Here is a 21,694-nt window from a genome sequence, read left to right as displayed (position 1 = left end):
GGATGGATGGATCAATAGATCAATGGACTGATGGATCAATGGATCAATGGATGGGTAGTTGGATGAAACATGATATGACTTTGAAATGAGACACTAGGTTTTGTTCTCTGGTTGACTGGTTGACTGTAGGGTGTGTTTATGTATGTGTGCATGCATGTGTGTACGAGTGCTTGTGTTTGATTATTTTTATTGTAATTCAGAATTCTGGCCTTATATTTCCAGAAACTAGAGTATATAACAACTAGGGATTAAAATTCAGGAGCAACATAAGTAAAAAAAAAGAAATAAATCTGCAACCCTTGACTATCTGATTAAATACTAGAATCACATGCCTCTATTACTTCCTGTTATGTAGAATGCTGGGTGCAATTTTAAAAATAATATTCACTTAATAGAAAACACACACAAACATATATACATACATATTCATTATATATGTATATATACACTGAATGTCAACACTGCAATATTTTTACATCATAAAAGCATTTCCCAAACTATTTGCTACATATTCCACAAGGTTGATCCATTAGCTATTTGACAAATATTTCATGGGCTGAGCCCAGCACTATTCAAAGCATTAGAGATACAAAAGAGGAAAAAATAGTCTTTTATTTATTTCCTCCATAGGTCTTAAATTTATTTCCTCCATAGGTCTTAAATTTATTTCCTCCATAGGTCTCAAATTTGTTTGTATGACAAATTTTGTTGAGATAATTCCTAGAAATTTCATATTTTACAACTTCAGTGTAATTTTTTGTTCTTTTTAATGTTTATTACTGATAAAGCTATTTATTTATAATATTTATTTTGAAAACAGCCACTTTACCAAATGTTCTTAGGTTTAATATTTTTCCCATTGATTTGCTTTGCTTTGCTTGGGAGACATTAACGGATATTAATATCCTCTTTAAACAGCATTTGTAGATACTAAAAGCTTGCAGTCAAATATACTCTCTCAGCTTACTGAGAAATATATTGTTCCTTATCTTTTCACTATTTTCCAGCAAATGAAACTATTCCTAAAGCAATATTTAAAAACTGGATATATTAGTTACTTCTATTCTTTCTCAGATATCTTTGGGTGGAAATTCAATACAAAACAGCTTTTCCTTCACTTTTTAGCACTCATTTTTTTTTGTTTTTTTTCTTTAGCAGTACGCGGGCCTCTCACTGTTGTGGCCTCTCCCGTTGCGGAGCACAGGCCCGGACGCGCAGGCTCAGCGGCCATGGTTCAGGGGCCCAGCCGCTCCGCGGCATGTGGGATCTTCCCAGACCGGGGCACGAACCCATGTCCTCTGCATCGGCAGGCAGACTCTCAACCACTGCGCCACCAGGGAAGCCCCAGCACTCATTTTTTTTAAGTTTTCTAATGTTCTCTGTCCCTGCCTATGCACTACTTAAAAGTGCATATAAAGTACATTAATATTTTCTTATTCATAATAACTTAAGTGAGAAAGAACTTTTTAAGAATTGTCTTTTGGAGTCATCAAGGAAGTGCGGCCACAGAGGGAAGGTCATGTGAAGACACATTAAGAGAGCAGCCATCTGCGCACCAAAGAGAGAGGCCTCAGGTGGAACTATGCTGCTGACACCTTCATCTTGGACTTGCAGCCTCCAGAAGACCCCCTCAAAACTGAATGCTGGGACTTCCCTGGTGGCACAGTGGTTAAGAATCTGCCTGCCAATGCAGGGGACACAGGTTTGAGCCCTGGTCGGGGAGGATGCCACATGCCGTGGAGCAACTAAGCCTGTGCGTGACAACTACTGAAGTCCATGCGCCTAGAGCCCGTGCTCCGCAACAAGAGAAGCCACCGCAGTGAGAAACCCGCACACCGCAATGAAGAGTAGCCCCCGCCTGCCACAACTAGAGAAAGCCTGCGCGCAGCAACAAAGACCCAACACAGCCAAAAATAAATAAAATAAATTTTTAAAAACTTAAAAGAAAAGAATGTTGTATGTAAAGTATAAACTAACAGAATATTTATTTATTGCATTTATATATTTTTTGAATTTTGTTTTAGTTATTTTTTATACAGCAGGTTCTTATCAGTTATCTATTTTATACACATCAGTGTATACACGTCAATCCCAATCTCTCAATTCATCCCACCCCCCCACCCCCACACACACTTTCCCCCCTTGGTGCCCATACATTTGTTCTCTACATCTGTATCTCTATTACTGCCTTGCAAACTGGCTCATCTGTACCATTTTTCTAGATTCCACATATATGCTAAACTAACAGAATAAATAAATAAAGCAACTATACTCCAATAAAATTTTTTTTAAAATGCCAGCAATGTCTGACATGTAATAAGCACACAATAAATATTCCTTAAAAAAAAGAATTATCTTTTCCCTAGGCAAAGGAATTATATAATTACACACTGAACTTATAAGACTAAGTTAGATAACTTAAGATGCCAAACAGATTACATTATTATAGTGTTTTATTTTAAACCTATAGTTTTTCATTACTTGGTTTTACATTTAAGGTTTTTCTAGAGTTTATTAAAAGACTTTACTATTCTACTATAAGCATCATGAGCATACAATTTATACTATTAAAATATTGTTATATTTATGATTCATTATAGAATTTCCTGCTACTAAGCCCCAGTTTTATAAAATGACAGTAAAACATATAAATAGACACATACAACTTATTTACTGATGACAATGAAATTCTGTATTCACCATCTCTCTCCTACTTTCTTCTTATTCTACCTCTAACTAACCAGATTTGGTAATTAAGAGGGAGAGACATGATTAAAAGAGATATTTTTTCAGAGAAATCTGCTTTACCTACCTTATCTCTGATTTTTCATCAATATTCTTCCTGTACCCTCGGGTTTCTTATTTTCTTATAAGAATTGCATTCTGCCCTCAAAGCCATCAGCAACAACCTAGGAATTTTTTTAGGAATAGCAGGAACTTTGTTAGATCAGTCAAATGTCTGAAGACAGTTGACTCCTCCCCACCCCCCATTCCTGCCCAACCCATACAAGCACATCTACTTTCAATTCTAGGTCCCAAACGCTTTATTAAAGAACCTACTGCAGTAAGCAATTTGTCTATAAAATGACATATGTCACTGTGTTGAGGTATTAACTAGTAGGAAGAAAAATTCTGATTTCATTGAGATTTTGTCTAAAATTCACAGTCATTACCAGATTAAAGAAATATAATATATTTTTTTTAATTTTTAATTTTTATTTATTTTTGGTTGCACTGGATCTTTGTTGCTGAGTGTGGGCTTTCTCTAGTTGCAGCGAGCAGGGGCTACTCTTTGTTGCAGTGCACAGGCTTCTCATTGCGGTGGCTTCTCTTGTTGCCGAGCACGGGCTCTAGGAGCGCAGGCTTCAGTAGTTGTGGCTCACAGGCTCTAGAGCGCAGGCTCAGTAGTTGTGGCGCACGGGCTTAGTTGCTCCGCGGCATGTGGGATCTTCCTGGACCAGGCCTCGAACCCGTGTCCCCTGCATTGGCAGGCGGATTCTTAACCACTGTGGCACCAGGGAAGCCCAAGAAACATAATATTAACTAAATCAATTATTCAATTGCCTCTCTAGGACAACAAATAATTGACTTGACCTTTGCTTTGCTAAATTGACTGAATTTCTGTCTCCAGGACACTAAAAGAGCTCGTTGCAGTCAAAATTTCAGACTGAAGTTTGGGGCTAAAATACTTAAATGAACCATATAGTCTATACTCTTTTTGTTTTTCTCCTTGTCATTGTCTGAGAAAAGATCTCAGACTAACAATTTGCATTTAGTTATCTAGGGTACAGTTTAAGAACCTTGAAAATTTCAAAACGATATTCACCTAAGTCTGTTTGGTCACATTTGAGTCACACCTTCAAAAAAAGTCAAAATTCATATCAAAAAAAATTTGTTTAATTTACTCTTCTTACATTCCACAGACCTCTCTTTTCAGCATTCTTTGACAAAGCTTTAAATCTCAGGTTCTGAGATTTGTCTCAGGTTCATGTACATTCTTCTACATACAAAATATGTATAAATACTTATACCTAATGAGTTTAATTCATTAAAAGAAAACACTCATTCACCAAATTAGCTCATTCTATTCTACTTGCATAAAGACAACAGTAAACTGCATTCTCAATAATTATAATATGAATAACTAACATTAGTTGAGCTTCTTACACTCAGCTCATCAAAGCAACACTAGGAAGTGGGCCTATCTGTTACCCTCATTTTACAGTAAGGGAACTAAGGCACAGAGAATTAAATAATTTTTCTGTATTAGTCTTCTTAGGCTACTATAACAAAATACCTTACACTGCGTGGCTTAAACAGCAGAAATTTATTTTCTTACCGTTCTGGAAGCTAGAAGTCCAGCTGCTTCAGTTTCAGGTAGGGCTTTCTTCTTGACTTGCAGATAGCTGCCTTCTTGCTGAATCCTAGACAGGTGGAGAGGGAAAGGGAACAACTCTCAGGTGTTTCTTATATAGACACTAAGCCTATTGGACCAGAGCCTCACCCATATGACCTCATTTAAACTTAATTACTCCCTTAGAGGTCCCATCTTCAAACATAGCCACACTGGGAATTAGGACTTCAGCATATGAATTTTGAGGAGACAAGAACATTCAGTCCTTAACATCCCCTAAGGTCCCACGGTTAACAAGTTGTAGAACCATGGCTGAAAACCCAGCAGTCAGACTCCAGAGCCTGAGCTCTTAACTATATTACCCGGTTTATATTGAGCTCCTTACAACTAGGCTTACACTGTGCATTAAAGAGATTAAAATTAATCATAGTTTTTTTTTTCCCCATAGGAAATATATATACATACTTACATATAGATGTATATTGATACGAGGGGAGTAGAAAAGAAAGCAGCCCCTATACTGGGCCCTACTCAGCTTCTTGTTCCATAAAGTTAAGGAAGAAATTGAGGAAAAAACTGTTGTTTGGAAATTTCCAGGCGTCGTTTCTTTGAATGTTAAACGAGCGCAAAGTTTGCAGTGAGGTGTGAAGGCCCCTCACACCCTCAGTCGGCCTCATAACCATAGGCAGCCTGGGACTGTGTCCTGGAACCCTGGGCCGGAGAAAGCACCACTTTCATTCCTGCTTCTTGGGGTGCTGACGGCCACTTAGTGATAGAGAACACACAGTCATAGCCACAAGGCCAGCAAGTCTGCGAAAACAGTGAGATGCTCTCCTGGAATCGTCCAGACGGCTCAGCTCCACTCTGACACACTCTGCGAAGAAACTAGAGGCAGAACCTGCACGCGAGGTTTCGAGCTCCAGCTCGGGACCCAGCACTTCCGGCCACGCCTGCAGCCGCCAGAACAGCCTCTCTAGCCCCGCCGTCTCGCCTCCTCTCCGAACCGCCCAACCTCCAAGATAGAAAGTAAAACGTGCCAGTTTAAACATGACCGCACCTTGCTATTTCTTCTCCTTCTGAAACTGCACCTCACATAGGGACTTGAACCCACAGTCTTCCAACTGAAACCACGCAACTTGTCTCAGGACTTAAGCTCAGGTTCTTTATGGTTCGCTGCAGAACGAATCCAGAGAGAGACAAAGTGATAGGTAAAAAGTAGATTCATTAATATAGGATGCTTGTGAAGGATATACGCGGACAAACAAGAGGGCTCTGCCCCGGTAACTAAGTGGGCTACAGTTTTATAATCAAAGGAAAAATGGGGGAGGGGGAGAAGACCACAGGTGTCAGTTCTCAGGTGAGTCCCTGGGATGGGCTTCACGCAGGAAAGAATTCAAGAGGGAGCCGTAGTAAAGTGAAAGCAGATTTATTTAGAGAGAGACACATTCCACAGACAGAGTGTGGGCCGTCTTAGAAGGCGAGGGTGGCCTGGTGCAGGGGTGGTAGTTTTTATGGGCTGGGTAATTTCATAGGCTGATGAGTGAGAGGATTATTCCAACTGTTATGGGGAAGGGGTGGGGATTTCCAGGAATTAGGCCACAGCCCACTTTTTGGCCTTTTATGGTCAGCCTCGGAACTATCATGGTGCCTGTGTGTGTGTCGTTTAAGCTAATGTATTACAATGAATGCATAATGAGGCTCAAGGTCCACTGGAAGTTGAATCTTCCGCCACTTTGGGCCTAGTTGCTTCTAACCAGTTTATGTCATATCTTCAACGGCTATGTCATTCTTTTGATGCTTGTGCCCTGCTCTCTTCCCTCCTGTCTCATTTCCAGTTTTATTATACCGGGGAAGAGAATGTTCTGTTACAATTTTACCTAACTTAAAAACCATCCCACTTTTTTCTTTCATAAATTCATAGATACTCTAAGATGTCACACTAAGTCCTCTTTGGCCCATATCACTGGATATGTGCCATAGATAATGCCAGATTGGACGTTTCAGTTTTCAATGTGGTGAACATTGTATCACAGTTTCTCAAACTGAATGGAATCGTTATCATTGGCAACTGCATTTCTGTTCACAGAAGTGCATGATTGCTTTTATTTCTATCCATTCTCTCAGTCTTAAAAGCTTACCTATTTCTACAGTTAACACATACGTCAATTCTCTCATTTGTGCAAAGCATTTAACAACATGTAAATAAGTTTGTTTCCTGTATCATTACTGAAAAACACTAACATTCAGTGACTATTATTGTAGGTTAAGTCAAATTGCCCTTCTTGCTCTATAAATGTTATGGCCATCTTCATCTCCTTTCGTGATTTTGAGACATGTTCTCTAATATAACTGGAATCGACATTAATTCCACAAATAGAACTATCTCATGTAAAGCAGCTGAAATCCTAACATAATTATGAGATCATTTTATTAGATCCTATAAAACAAGCACATGGTTCTAGAGAAAGCAGTAGATTGGACCTCAGCAAGAAGAATTTAGAGTAAGTATGGTATTTCCTAATGGATGTTATTTTAAAATTTAAATTATAGAAATTATAAAGTGTCCTTTTATAGAAATGTTAAAAATGTTCCTTTTCCTTCGTACATAGCCATCTACATAGTGTGAGCTCTGGGGTGTCAAAAGCAATACAGTATTAAAGAAATGTATCCCTAAAGTGAGCTGGCTTTCAGCCAACATGTGATTCCACCATTATTTGTACTTATAGTAAACACATATTTGGTCTTTCTCTTAAGTTCCTAACACAGACATTCTAAAATCCTTGGAATTTCCTGAGTGATAGTGGTAATAGCAACACCTTTTGTTATTTGTAACAAGCTGCTTTCAACTATACCTGAGTGTATGTTAATGAGGTGACTCTTGCTGGGTTCCTAGGTAGCTTCAGGATGGGGGATGGTTGCCAGAGGAACCAATCACAAGATCAGAGGACTGGAACTTTCAGCCCTCCCCTCAGACCTCTGGGGCTGGAGATTGGGTTCAATCACCAATGGTCAATAATTTAACCAATCATTCCTATGTAATGGGAACACCATAAAAACTCCTAAATGATGGGGTTCAGAGAACTACCAGGTTGGTGAACACATCCAGATGTTGGGATGGTGTTGCACAGTGAGATGGCAGGGAAACTTTATGCCCCTTCCCCTATAACTTGCCCTATGCATCTCTTCCATTTGCCTGTGAAACCAAGTTCCACTAAAACTGAGTTCCCCTGATGAGTTTATGATAAACCTCTCTGTCCAAAACTTTTCCTTTTCTTGTCCCACCTCTGTTACCCTCAGGATTGAATAGTATCAAAGAAAAGCAGGGATTGAAACAGAGCAGGGATCTGTGGGCCCTCCCAGGTACAAAAGCACCTCCGTGTCCCCTGTTTATTGTTTGTAGAAAAAGGCTTTCGTCTTCTAGGCCTTCCCTGAGTTCCAAAGAGCAGACTCAAGCAGTTACTAATTAGAGAAGTGAGGGAACACAGAAACAAAGGGAAAGCAGTTAAGCAACAAAAGTGATAATAACTTAAACAATTGTTCATCCATAAAACAGAGTGCTGGATCCTCCTTAAGAGATATACATAATAATTTGATGCATATCTGTGAGTTGTTCTGCAGAAACCAAGACTCCCCCCCCCCCACCCCGCAATCTGGGTGGAGGACGGTACCTCTGTGCTGACCACAGGCATGTAGACTCCAAACTGGTTTGAACCAAAAGGTTGATGATGAAGATCATCAAAACATCACCCTGTTACCTGAACACCAACCAAATCAGAAGAAAGTCCACAAGCTGCAAACCTCACCCCCAAATGTTGTCTTTAGAAACCCTTCCCTGAAAGCCACCAGGCAGTTCGGGTCTTTTGAGCGTGGGCTGCTCGTTCTGCTTGCTTGGCACCCTGAAATAAATGCTATTCTTTCCTTTCACTACAACTGGTGTCAGTAGGTTGGCTTTGCTGCGGATAGGAGAGTGGACACAAGTTAGGTTTGGTAACAACTCTTCCTGAGTTGTATCCTTTATAATAAAACAGTTACAGAAAGTAAACTGTTTTCCTGAGTTCTATGAGCCAGTCTAGCCGATTATTGAACTGGGGGGGGGGTGGAAACCCCAATTTGCAGCCAAGTTGGACAGAATGTGTGTAACCTGGGGACCCAATATTTATGTTGGCATCTAAAGTGAGGACATTCTTGTGGGTCTGAGCCCTTAAATCTGTGGACTCTGGTGCTAAATCCAAGGAGTTACTACCAGAACTGAATTGCATTGTAGGACATAGTTGGTGTCCAGAGAACCAGAGACTTGGCTTCGATGTTGGAAAATACCACAGAACCCTTTAAACATGTTTTGAAGACATATATCATGTAATTGGGTTGAAGGACCATTATAGCCATGCCAGTCGAGGCCAGCCTGGTCTAGGCCACCATCACCTGCTTTCTCAACAGTCTGCTTTCTCAACAGTCCCTTCTCCCCAGAGCAGCAAAAGTGATCGTTTAAAATCATGAATCACCTGCTCAAAATTCTCTCTCCATGATACTGAGAACACAGTGACCACCTTACCACAGCATAAAAGAGCAGACATTCTCTACATCTTTAAACTGGTTCTCTTTAGCTCCCTTCCTTTCTCCTCCTCTTTAACCACACTGGACTCTTGTTTTCCCACCACAAATTCCTCCTCAGTGTCTTCATACTTACTGTTCTTTCAGCCTGGAAGTTTCCTGCTCAGATTGACTCCCTCCTCATGTCAAAGTCTTTCAGGACTTTGCTCAAGTATCACACGAGAGAGCCCTTTCCTGATCACTGCTATGAAAACAATACCCCTCCATCGACGCATCTCCTGTTCTTGTAATGAAGATATAAGATTTGTAATGAAGATATAAGATACAAAATAGTCTCTACCGTGCCTCCAACTAGGACACAAGCTCTACGCTTGCAGGCACTTTGTTTTGTCCTCTACCACCCCTCCAACTCCTGGACAGAACCCATTACACACCTGAATGAGTGAATGTTACTTGACAATGATATCAGGCAAGAGTGAAGGTAGGCTGTTTCATTGCCCCTTTTTCATACATTTAGACCTACTAGAAGTTACATGAACAGTAACAATGTATTACAAGACATAAGCTGGTTGTCTCACTGGGGAGCATCTGCACACCACCTGAATTTGTTATTGTTAAGGTTAAAATTCTAGGCTCTACCCCAGGCAGAAAAATAAGAACTTCTGCAAAGGAGGTCTGGGAAACCACATTTTAACAAACTTCAGTAAAAATCTGACAAACAGAAACACCAATTAAATAGAGTTGGGAGGCCAGAGGGGGATCTCTCATGTTCTGCAATGACAGCAGAGCCCAACAAGAAGAAAAGAGATGCCTCTTCTTTCCTGGCAAGGGCTCAGCCAATGGAAAGCCATGGACTCTGTTTCCTGTAGCCCTCCCAACTTACTTTTTATCTCTATAAAAGTGTTCTCCATCCCTTGCCTACAGGGACTTACAGGTGGATGACCATGGTTGCAGAGTCCAAATTGCAATTCTCTGCTGATCGTGAATAAACCCATCTTTGCTGGAGAAATGTCTGGCAGTCTATTTGTGTCAGGTCAACACTTCCTTGGAGATTGCTTGAAACTGCTGTCTTGGAGAATACGTTTCAAAAGTAAGGCTTTTTCAAGGCTCACTATGACCTAGTCTTAAACCCCATCTCCATTTTCTTCTCTCAGGGCACACTCTTTGCTAAGTTCCTACAAAACCAACTCCATGATTTCCCCTGAAGAAATCCTGCCACACAACCTTCACTTAGCTCCTTCATTCATTTCAGAAGTTACGCCTCAAGAATTTTCCAGACCCCATAAGTACCTATTGAAATATGTTATTTATGTAGATCTACCTCCTTGATTCAATAGTAAGTTCCTAGAAGAGTAGAGACAGCTTTACTCACCAGTTAATAATTTTGTTTTTATTGCTTTTTTTTTTTTTTTTTTTTTTTTGCTGTACGTGGGCCTCTCACTGTTGGGACCTCTGCCATTGCGGAGCACAGGCTCCGGACGCGCATGCTCAGTGGCCATGGCTCACGGGCCCAGCCGCTCCGCGGCACGTGGGATTTTCCCAGACCGGGGCACGAACCTGTGTCCCCTGCATCGGCAGTCAGACTCTCACCCACTGCGCCACTAGGGAAGCCCTGTTTTTATTGCTTTTAAACAAATAAATTATGCAGGTTAGAAATTTATTCAATAAATATATGCTGAGTTAAAATTTATCTAGGCTATTCTTTTAGGGTTTTAAGATTTTTATTAGCACAATCCTGATACCAGCTAATATGAAACAAATATGAGAAGGTGATGTTGAGAGTCAGGCACTCTGGCTTATAAATTCTTCTCTATGCCTGAGTAGGTGTCCTTAGGCAAGTCATTTAACATTTCCATGCCATAGCTTATTGTTTTATCATTCAGAGATACTAGTTCCTGACCAATTCATAGTAATCTCCTTAGGATAAAATTAAATAAGAATGTGGAAGTGCTTCAAAAATATTAGAGAGGACTGTACAAATGAAAGTTATCACTACTTTAGTTAATTTCACCTACGGTTTAAAAAAATAATCATCCCTGATGATGGAAGGTAATAGTCATGCTACTTGATTGCAAATATCTGAAATCCACTCTCATTAAACATAAAACAAATTTATGGAAAGGATAATAGAGAGTTCACAGAAACACTGGAAAGATATAAAGGATGAGAAGAAATAAAGGAAACCAAGGTGTAGCCGAGATAGCACACAGGAGCGGTCTGGATGGATGCTGGCATCTCTAACACCAATTTAGCAGTGGACACTTGCCCCTGAAAATTCATTGTGACAACTCTATAAGTAAACTCAACTCCCTTATTTTTGAATGATTCCCTTAATATTAAATGTTCATAGTGTCTACCTAGCCAAGCCTGTGATACTTGCTTATACTTTAGCTTCCAGGAAGTCAAAGAATTATGTACCTCTTTCACTTCTATAGTGAGAGGTAGGGCCCTGCTTACCACCACTGTTAGAGCTATCCCATAGTACGAAAGATGCTTGGATCCTTGGATGATGAGTAGCCGAAAACAACCCATGCTCATATGAGACTCATTTTCCCTACAGGAAACTTTGAAATCATGTGAAATGTTCTACTTTGCTTGAAATAATTAGAACTCATTATTGAACTTTACCTATCAGGTACCCAATAAATTTACCTGAATGGAAATAATGGAAATATGTTTCAAAATAAAAGAGTAAATCTAAAAAATCTGATTACAGCAGCATGACAGACCAAGTTATTATACAGATTGATAGCCAGTACTATGTGGAGAAGTAATTTTAAATAACATAAAATCTAGAAATGTATAATGAACAAACCTCCAACTGTATCAGAAATCAAATTAAAAACTTTTTTTTCACAATTGGAAGCTTGGTTTAAATCCCTGTACCAAACTGGCAATTTTATTTACCTTAAATGTAAGAGGGAGAAATATAAAAGAAGAAATTAGCAATATTGAAAGACTATATCAGCATAAAATCATTTATGCTTTCTTTCAAATTTATGTATTATCTATTCTATAGAGCAAGACATTCAATTTTCTGTATTTTTATAAGAGGAACCAAATGATTTAAATGGCTTTATATGAACCTGGAAAAAAATTTTAAAGCCCTTTATTATATATGGGCATGGCCTAGATTGTTTTTTTCCAGAGTCTTTGAAACTGTAGAAGAGTATAAGCTGTCATGTCTTCATTGCAGTGCTGAGGCACAGTTTCAGTATTTGTGAATACAGGAATAGGAAAGGTGCCACATCACCCAACATTGAGCCAGTAAGTAAGCTTAGACACACAGATACCCAAGAATCTGCATCTTCCTCAAAAGAATTTCTCTCTTTTTAAGAAGTTCCCCATGTGAAAAGTGAAACTTTTCTTCCCGTTCAGACAACTCAGGTTTACTTGCTTTCAAAGGAGTAAAAAGTGAAAATATTCAGTCTTTGAAAAAATCTGCTAACGCAAACCATTGCAAAGTTTTATAAGTATTATCGCTCTCACTTTTTCCCTGAAGAGATTCAACACAATTATTGCCAGCATTTGCCCTAGATTTTTTAGTCAGCTGCTGCAAGAGAAAAATAATACTGCCAATGGAGTTAATTAAAACTTGTGTTCATAAACTACAGCAGAGTGAAACAAAAAATGGCCAATAGTTTTCAAATATTTCTCACTGGCCACAATTACATTTCTTTTTAAACATAGGTAACCCCAAGTGACACCGTCCATAATTTTCATGGTGACTTCTCTTTCCAAGAAAATCAGTTAACTTACTTCCTGATGTTTCACAGTATGTCAATCCAGACAGCCTATGAAGATGAGCTTTCTAAGTTAGGACCTAATAATGCCTCCTTAAATGATAACATATTTCTACATATATTGTATTTCCCCTCAATTTCCTTTTATTAATTTGAGAGAGAGAATTCTGTTTTATTTCTCCTTTTCTCTCTTTCCTACTTTTTTCTCACTGTCTTATTCTGCTAGGGCTGCCATAACAAAATATCAATACCTGGGTGGCTTAAACAATAAACATTTACTTCCTCACAGTTCTAGAGGCCACAAGTCCAAGATCAAGGCACCATCAGGGCTGGTTTATGGCGAGAACTCTCTTCTTGGATTGCAAACCTTCTCACTGTATCCTCACATGGCCTTTCTCCTGTGTGCAAGAGGAGAGAGAAAGAAAGTGAGCTTGAGTGTTATTTCCTCTTCTTCTAAGGGACCAAATTCTATCAGATTAGGGTCCTATTCTTATAACCTCAGTTAGCCTTATTTGCCTCCTTAAAGGCGCTCTCTCCAAATACAGTCACATTAAGAGTTAGGGCTTCCACATATGAACTTTGAGGAGACACAAATCAACCTGTAAACACTCACGTCTTAGGTTTAGTTGAAATTCTAGAAATAAGTTTTCCGCATAATAAGAACCTCAAACAAGTCACATCTCAGCTTAAAAGTGTTCCTTTTATGAAAGTCTTCAGCAGAAACCCAATAATATCACAGAATTTTGTGTTACTTATCACATATTGGAACATTAGAATTTTGAAAGTTAAAGAAGTTACTGCCTAGTACTTGAGGTCATTTACAAGACCATCATTTCAGAAAGCTGAGTTCTCTCAATTCTGAGTACTCTTTTCCAATATTAAAGCAGCTGCTAATGTTCATAGTAGAAAGGCAAGAAAATAACATTGAATAAATCCTCAGGTATCTACAAAATTAAACTTAAATCCCTGTGCCCAAATTCAAGGCTGCCACAATTTTTAAAAATTTATTTTATTCAAGTATAGTTGATTTACAATGTTGTGTTAATTCCTGCTGTACAGCAAAGTGATTCAGTTATATATATGTATTTTTTTTTCATATTCTTTTCCATTATAGTTTATCACAGGTACTGAATATATTTTCCCATACCATACAGTCGGACCTTGTCGTTTATCTATTCTATTTATAATAATTTGCATCTGCTAATTTAAAACTCCTAATTCATCCCTTCCCCATCCTTTCTCCCCCTTGGCAATCACAGGTCTGTTCTCTATGTCTGTGAGACTATTTCTATTTTGTAGATAGGTTCATATGTGTCATGTTTTAGATTCCATATATAAGATATCATATGGTATTTCCATATATAAGATATCATATGGTATTTGTCTTTCTCTTTCTGACTTACTTCATTTAGTATGATAATCTCTAGGTCCATCCATGTTGCTGCAAAGGACATTATTTCATTCTTTTTTATGGCTGAGTAGTATTCCATTGTATATAATGTACCACATCCTCTTTACCCATTCATCTGTTGATGGACATTTAGGTTGTTTCCATGTCTTGGCTATTGTGAATATTGCTGCTATGAACATAGGGGTGCATGTGTCTTTTCGAATTATAGTTTTGTTTGGGTATATGCCTAGGAGTGGGATTGCTAGATCATATGGCAACTCTTTGAGGAAACTCCATACTGTTTTCCATAATGAAGGCTGCCTCAATTTTGACCTCCCACTCAGGGGAGTCAGCATCAGACATCCCAGGTTCAAATCCCAACCCCATTTATTTTTAGCTCTACAACCTTGGACAAGTTGCCTGACCTCCAGGTCTCCTTCTTGCCCCCTGCTTGTATTTCTCCTGTTAGCATCTCTCATTTCCAATCATGCTAGTACATACCTAATTCTTTACCTTTGCTCCTGTCACTTCCTTACCCAGAGTGCTTCCTCCCCTACTCTGCCAGACTGTCATTCTTAAAGCACCAGCTAAAGCTACTCCATAGTCCTTGCTTAGTCCCAATTTTCTTTAAACAATCTCTAAACATTTATTACATATTTATCATAAATCTAGCTCTCTGATGTCTTCTCATCAGATTCTACTTATCTTGGTTCCTACCAGCCTGTGTTTCATGTGTGTATGCACCATCTCTCCAGTTAATTCATGGGCTCCACTCACTTTTTTTAATCACTCACAGCACCTAGCAGAGTATACAACACACAGTAAATACTCAGTAAATATCTCATTGTTCTGTATTATGTTCAGCTTATGTATCCAAATTATTTATGAATGTATTTTAACTACCCCCCCTCCCCACTCCCAGCTCCCAGCTTTCAGCTTTCAGAAAACAAGAATATTCTATTTTTGGATATCTAGCATAGTACCTTGGAAATAGCAGACTTCAAAAAAAATTGTGGAATGAAGATTTGCTCTCATTATTAGCACCTTTAAAGACAGGCTAAGGAGACCAAGGAAAATGAGAAAAGCTGACTAGTGAGTGGTGCCTTGTCCACTTTAAACTGTGTTCAAATTCACTTATTATGACTCAGTAGAGATAGGAGCAGTTCCTCTGTTGAGGAGAATGGAGAGGAAAGAACTAAGGGGACTGAGCAAAGGCTTCAAAGGAAGGTGGTGAGAAATCCTAGCACAGGCTCCTGGTTTCATGATTTTGAGTCCCCTAAAAGGAAAAGAAAGTAGACTACTCAGGGACTTCCCTGGTGGTCCTGTGGGTAAGACTCCATGCTCCCAATGCAGGGGGCCTGGGTTCGATCCCTGGTCAAGGAAAGACATCCCGCATGCCTGCCGCAACTAAGAGCCTGCAAGCCACAACTAAGAGTCCACAAGCTGCAACTGAGAAGTCCACGTGCCACAACTAAGACCTGGCGCAGCCAAAGTAAATAAATAAATATTAAAAATAATGTAGACCGCTCAATTGTGAAAAATCTCTAATGAGAACAGAATTGTAAATAGTTTAAGGTAAATCATCACATTTAAATGACACTTTGCTAATAATGATTTTCTCAGCAATAGGACCAAGCCTATTGTATTTTATCTTACAATTTAAAAATATGTTTATGTTTATATAAATATGCTTATGTTTCTCGTATGTATTAATTGATTCCTGGAATTTTCCATTATGTCCAAGTGGCTCTAAGAGGTCTAAAAGAACCATGATCCCCATCTTTAAATATAATTAGTTAATTGCCAAGTGAGCTGAAATATGAATTTTCTAGGCATTGTGTTGTCCTATGAATGGTAAATTCAAGTAGAAAGAGGTATTTAGAAGGATGTCCTCAAGGATGATTTTTTTTTTAATGTGCCCAAATTCTATATGGGGGAAAAATTACCACAGTCAGCCCTAGTCTAGCACTATTTTAGCAAATACTCCTAGCCATCCATGAGGCTAATATTTAAATACTAGCCATGGATCTAGTCACAGAGTTGATAGCCAGCTTTAAGCATAAGCAGTGTGGAAAGGCCAGAGTACACATCTATAAAATTGTCATCATAGCTGGCTTGTGAGTACTCCAGCCTCTCAGCCCATTCCTCTTTATTTCCCCCAACTTGATGATATTTTTTCCTCCTTCCATCTAGTGTATTCTTGCTCTCTTTACTCTTCTTCCATCCATCAGAAACTGCTCTTGGGAAAACTTTTTTTTTAATACCCTAGTATGAACTTGAATCAAAATGCCCCCTGCCCCAGAGACATTTATATTTCACTCTCTTTTCTCATTATAGAAGAAAAAGTTATCCCATATGAAATTAATTTCATCTCATCTTACCAGGGATGAGATGGTGGTATTTTCTTCACACTAAGTAAGTAAATATGCATGTTAAGGCTTCACAAGAAAATAGGTATCCTTTCAAACACCTTTTGCTATGAAAATATGTATCTCAACTCTCTTCCTCAATGAAATCCTTCTAGAAAGCTTTAATCTGCTGAGGTCTCTCAGCACACAAAGATTCAGATAGATTCTGAAAGAACAGAGTACTTTTAATAAAAATGGAAAGTGTAATCCCTGGATCTGGTCTTCTATTTCTCTGGGTCAGTGAAGCTCCCAAGTATCAAGTGCTTTGCTGAAACACTAATACCAGCAGGAAAAGTTAAGAAACCTTCTCAGGTCATTAAAACTTTTAGGAGGCCTGGAGGCATTTTTCACCTCATCTCTGAGACTACACTAAAGTCTCCTTTCTTAAATGCAGTCCTCAAAATGCAAAGAAAACATCAAATATATAAAATTCCCTTCGCAGCATATCACTGGACTATTAGGTCTCATAGACTGTCTGGATGTTTCACTTTTCAATGTGATGATCACTGCTTCCTAGAAAATACATAATTAGGTTTCATACCCTCTTGGAGAGAGAATGCAAGGGAGACTTTGAAAAAAAAAAAACAACAGATTTGTTTTCCCTTAGTTTATTTTGGTTAATTTTTTAGTCGATGTCAAGATCAAACTATACCTGGAAAGCAAAAAGTTAGGCATATTAAATGTCTGCCGACTCTTCAAGTACAAGAAATTTATGAATAAGCCTGGTTTAGAGCCAAATGAATTAAGTGTTGTGAACATCAGCTTAAGCCACTGCAATTTTATAATTTCATCACTTTGCACAAGGATTCATCATGCCTCTCTAGCCTTAATCACAAGTTCAACTGTGAAAAGCAAAATACAAATCCAGAGGCTGTTAATAATGTAAGACAGAACGTAACAAAACATTTCTGTAGCAAAATGCAAACATCTGTGTTGTCTTGAATGTACACACACACACACACACACACACACACATACACACACAAATATGTATAAACAGCCTCATATAAGGTCACAATGATGAGACTTTTGTAAATAAAAAGAAACATGAAAAAATGCATTCTCTGTCTAAGTACCTGAAGAGCATATAAGACATTAAACAAACCTGGCTTTCCTCCCTGCACATTTTACAGATGCAGGTGCTGTTTCAGTGCAAATCCTTTAAAAAGCCAGTTCAGAGTAAGGATCTCTGGATCCTAAAGATAAGAGTATAAATAATCTCTCAGAAAACAATACAGTGCGCTCAAATCTGTCAAGCTTACGGCACACAGAGGTGTGCAAATGTGATTACCTTTCAGCTTCTCCATTGAGAAATGCCTGGAGGTGTACTGGCTTATAATTTCAGCCTGGAAAATGGCGCCATCTACTTCTAATAGAGGAATATAGTTTCTACAGGAATATAGTTTCTATATAGAGGAAAAAGATTTTCAACACTTGAGAGTCTGATGAGGTGGTGTTGTTTTTTTCCAGTTAGTTTCACAGTAACTTACATTCAAAAGCATAACATGTTTAAAGTGAAATATTATATAATATTATCAAAAGCTATATATATATATATAATTCTATTTCTATAGAATTCTATAATTCTTATTTTCTATTATGGAAACTAAAGGGCTTATTAAATTAATTGGACCAATAAAATATAGTTTCTTATTCTTACTATCTGACTTAAGTCATTATTTAAAGGTGTAGTTTCCTAGAGCCATTTCATATCACTGCTATAGAGAGGAATGTGGTTTAGAATTTAGAAAGTGTCCTGGCAAAATGCATACCAAGAATGAACTCAGATTTGAAAGTAAATTTATTTACAACATAGAAGTCATATAAATTACTTGAGAACAGTCATCCTCATAATCAGAGTAGACTATTTTGTATTTTAGGGCACATGTGAGTGGTAGCAGAAGATTTTCTTCTACAGCAAAAATACTTCCCTTATGTCTCATGCACTCATTCATTTATATTCATTCAACTTAACATTTATTGAACCCCATAATTTTGCTAGGTGTCTACTAGAGAAAAAGTGACATAAAAATCACAATATAAATTGATGAGTTTGATAATAACAAAATGTGTGGAGATGTTATGGAGAAGAGAGAATGATTTAACCTGCTCAGGTTGAGAATAGAGGGAATAGAGAAAAAACATCAGAGGGGCTATTTAAGATGGATTATGAAAGATGAGTAAGCATTTTCCAGTTAGAAAAGAAAAAGAAAGTATTATAGGTGTAGACAACAACAATATGCAGACCAAAACACAAGGAGCTCTGGAAAGAGCAACATTGTGAATTTGAATACATTGACTGCAGGGCAAAGGATAAGGTTAGAAAGATAGTTGATACCAGACTGGGGAGACCTTTGTATACCATGATAAGGAGTTTTCTCTGTATCCACTGGGGGAACAGGGAACTGTCAGGAACTTGTTTACAGATGAATAATGATAAGATCTTTATTTGAATGTCATGGACTGGACCCCACTGATATTGCAGTAGAAGGACTTGGTCATTGTGATTATCTGACTGAATAGCAGGAGAACCATAAACAAAGCAGGAGGAAAACGTAGACTATGAATCTGGAGGCAAGTGATAAGGCTGAAATAGTAAGACTATACAACATTTCATAACTTCATAGAGGATATTAAGAAAAGTTTAAATGAAAGGTGATTCTAAGGTTTCTAAAAGGAATAGGAAGATGAATATGCTATTAACTGAGACGGAAGGTAGAAGAGATTATTGAGTGTGATAAAATTCTGCATACAATTTGTAACCTATAGTGTTTATGGTATTTCTGAAAGGACTTTGAGGCACTTGGATAAACCAGTCCACAGGAAGGGATCACATATTTACTGAATTTAATTATTTTCTGGCAGACAAGCTGAGCTAATGGAGAGCCCTGGCTGATAGAGAGTCAACAGGTGGAGAATGGCTAAAAAGCCATATAAATGAATATATATATATATATATATATATATATATATATATATAAATGTGAAAAGATACTCAATATTACTAATCATTACGGACATGCAAATCAAAGCCACAATGAGATACCATCTCACAGCAGTTATCGAAACAATAAAAGGTAAATGTTGGCAAAGATGTAAAGAAATTAGAAACGTTTTTATGTTTAACGGCTATTTTTATTGTGAATTATTTGTTTATATCTTCTTCCTAATCTCTACTACATTTTTTTCCCCTTCTAATTTTAAAAGTTTATTATGAATTAGGGCTATTAACCCTTTATATATGATATACCTTGAAAATATTTTCTCCAAATTTATCAAATGTCTTTGATTTTACTTATGATTTTTTCATGCATTTGAAAAAAATTTTGTATAGTCAAATTTATCAAGGTTTTTTTTTTTTTTCTTTTTGCCTCTGATTTTACAATTGTTGGACCCCTAGTAGCTACTCTGTTGGACAGAAGTCAGGGTACCTGACAGCTTGACCAAAATTATGAGGTGGAGAAGGAGCAGGTACCCAACTGAAAATATATTAGGCAAAGAGGAGCAGCAAATATCTATTACAGAAAAATCTCAGACTGCAGAGCTCCAGCTCCTCTCTTCCTTTCCTAATCCACACGTGTTCTAGTCCCCTGTGCTTATTTCATTTTTCACAAGCGAAGATTTCTAAGACCAACCTCCCATTTGTGCCAAATGGCAGCACAGTACTTACGCAGCTGTGCAGAGAGATTCATCAGTCCCTAGAGCAAAAGTTCAAAGGGGAACAAAACCAACCCAGAATTTATGTTGATGGTTTTATTACTTGAAGTGCTACAAAAACAAGCAGCCAGTGAAACCAGCACTTTGGTTCTTTTTTCACTACCCATGAACTGAACATGTTCTCAATTCTGAGTCATCCAGGCCCCATTTTCTTGTCCTTGGCACAACTTTTATGATCTCAAAATTGCCTCCAGGGGAGAAAATGGCACAACATCAATTTGATATCTGAAAGTTGACGGAGATACTAGACTTGTAATGGCTAATGCATTCTGAAAAGTGAAATACTGTGTGTGTGAACACCCTGACCTTTCAGTATTTAGACTTGTTGGCATTTATTTTCTCTCTTCATCTCTAGATAGTAAGGCCATAAACAAAAAATGAGGAATGAGTGTTCAATAAAGCAAAGCGATAAGAAGACATTTAATAGAAAATTCAAAGCTTATAATCAACAATATTCCCATTACAGTAAATGGAAGTAGAAATTACTCCCTTGGTGATTTCATCCAGTCTAATTACTTGAAATACCATCTAGATTAGCACTGTACCTCAGAACTTTCTTCTATGGTGGAAGTATTCTGTATGTGTACTACCTAATACAGTTTGCTTTTTTTTTTCCTTGCCTCTTTTTAAATCTCATAAAAAGAAAAATTCGGCTGCAGTATATGAATTTTTAGTACAAAATTTAGATAAGACGATATTTTTCTTTGTTCATATATTTTTTTCATTTTGTCATAATTTAAATACCAAAATTATTCATGAAAGTTCAATATTCTTCATTTAATCGAATGGAATTTTGTATCATTTTTATTCTGTTTTTTCACCATTGATACCAATCAACATATGTCTCTACTTTGCATTCAGAAAGAAGAAAGAGGGCTTCCCTGGTGGAGCAGTGGTTGGGAGTCCGCCTGCCAATGCAGGGGACATGGGTTCATGCCCCGGTCCGGGAAGATCCCACATGCCGCAGAGTGGCTGGGCCCGTGAGCCATGGCCGCTGAGCCTGCGCGTCTGGAGCCTGTGCTCCGCAACGGGAGAGGCCACAACAGTGAGAGGCCTGCATACCACCAAAAAAAAAAAAGGAGCTCAGGAATAAAATGAATTAAATAAATACAATTTTTCAAAAGAAAGGAAAACTAACAATCATTAAGTACCTAATCCATGCCTGATGTGTGTGCATATGTGTATGTTTGTGTATGTATTCTATAACTCTTCTAATAATCCCATGAGGTAAATACGTTTATCTCTACTGTATAGATTACAATATTGATGTTCAGTAATAATAACTAGCTTCCCAAAAGTCAGAGAGCAAATAAGCAGCAAAACTAGCACTCTAACCCAATTTCTCTGATTCCAAAATGATGCATCTAATTTGAAAGAGTGGAGAGTTTCTTTTTAAGTTTTATTGGTAATTATTTTGTCTCAGAGACAAATGATAGTGTCGGCCAGTATACTTACATTATCGTTTTAAGGGAGGATAATGTAATTCTGTATTCATTAGTAACTACCAACAGCTAAATTATGCTAGTTCCCA

General features: G+C 37.9%; 1 long non-coding RNA gene across 3 annotated transcripts in view; it reads right to left on the bottom strand.

Annotated features, from left to right (window-relative positions):
- The window catches only part of LOC307196118, a 1,219,527-nt gene that overhangs the window by 518,148 nt on the left and 679,685 nt on the right, over positions 1 to 21,694 (bottom strand). For all 3 annotated transcript variants that reach the window (XR_013831038.1, XR_013831039.1, XR_013831040.1), the window contains 4 exons: positions 12,928 to 13,046; positions 4,824 to 5,527; positions 4,340 to 4,424; positions 2,813 to 2,909 (listed from right to left, as the gene is read on the bottom strand). This is a non-coding gene — a long non-coding RNA (uncharacterized lncRNA). The remainder of the gene's footprint in view (positions 1 to 2,812; positions 2,910 to 4,339; positions 4,425 to 4,823; positions 5,528 to 12,927; positions 13,047 to 21,694) is intronic.

The sequence above is a fragment of the Stenella coeruleoalba genome (assembly GCF_951394435.1).
Source record: "Stenella coeruleoalba genome assembly, chromosome: 13".
NCBI classification, from domain to species: domain Eukaryota; kingdom Metazoa; phylum Chordata; class Mammalia; order Artiodactyla; family Delphinidae; genus Stenella; species Stenella coeruleoalba.
The sequence above is the reverse complement of the archived record's forward strand: the minus strand, read 5'-3'. Positions and strand labels throughout refer to the sequence as shown.